The sequence below is a fragment of the Mesoplodon mirus genome (genome assembly GCF_964341445.2).
Source record: "Mesoplodon mirus genome assembly, chromosome: X".
In the NCBI taxonomy this organism is placed as follows: domain Eukaryota; kingdom Metazoa; phylum Chordata; class Mammalia; order Artiodactyla; family Ziphiidae; genus Mesoplodon; species Mesoplodon mirus.
Genome location: NC_138981.1, coordinates 136,900,369 through 136,901,486, shown reverse-complemented (window position 1 = coordinate 136,901,486; position 1,118 = coordinate 136,900,369).

Sequence of the window (1,118 nt, the reverse complement as noted above, 5' to 3'; positions counted from 1 at the left end):
CAAATTGTTCATTGCTAATATATAGAAATATAACAATTTTTATATATTGACCTTGTGTCCTGCAATTTTGCTGAACTCATTTGTTCTGACAGTTTTATTTGGGAATTCCTTAGGATTGTCTATATACAAGATTATCTCACCTGCAGATAAACATAGCTTTATTCCTTCATTTCCAGGCTGGACGCTTTTGCTTTGTCTTGCCTAATTGCTCTGGCTAGAACTTCCAGTACAAAGATGAAGAGAAGTGGCACAAGTGGGCATCCCTGTCTTCTTGTTCCTAAACCTAGGGGGAAAGTTTTCAGTCTTTCATTGAGTAGGATATTAGCTGTGGTTTTCCTAAGTGTTCAATCTGAGGAAGTTCCATTCTATTCCCAGCTTTCAGAGTGTTTGTTTGTTTGTTTTTATCACAGAAGGGTGTTGGATTTTATCAAACCCTTTTAATGTATCTACTGAGATGATGTTTCCCTTATTTTATCAATATGGTGTCCCAGCTTCTTTTTTTAAAAATAAATTTATTTATTTATTTAATTTTTGGCTGCGTTGGGTCTTCGTTGGTGGGTGCATGGGCTTTCTCTAGTTGCGGCGAGTGGGGGCTACTCTCCGTTGCGGTGTGCGGGCTTCTCATTGCGGTGGCTTCTCTTTGTTGTGGAGCACGGGCTCTAGGCACGCGGGCTGCAGTAGTTGTGGCTCGCAGGCTCTAGAGTGCAGGCTCGGTCGTTGTGGCGCACGGGCTCAGTTGCTCCGCAGTATGTGGGATCTTCCCGGATCAGGGCTCAAACCCGTGTCGCCTGCATTGGCAGGCAGATTCTTAACCACTGCGCCACCATGGAAGTCCCCCAGTTTATTTTTTAAGCTAACATCTTAGGAGGATGCTCAAGATACAAAACAAGGAGGGGGTTGCTCTGTTTGAAGCAGGAAGGGAAGGCTGGGGCTGCAGAGTTGGCCCACAGATCACCTCCTCCTAAATAGCTTTGGGCTCCACATGAAACTAAGCCAGGGGCCAAGTACAGCAAGTGGCCCTGTGGCTCTCATCCAAAACTCCTTGTTGGGCCTGGCTCTGCCAGCCAACTGAGCCCGGACCCTCGGCTTCAGGGAGTCCTCGTTGGCAGGGCTGGCCG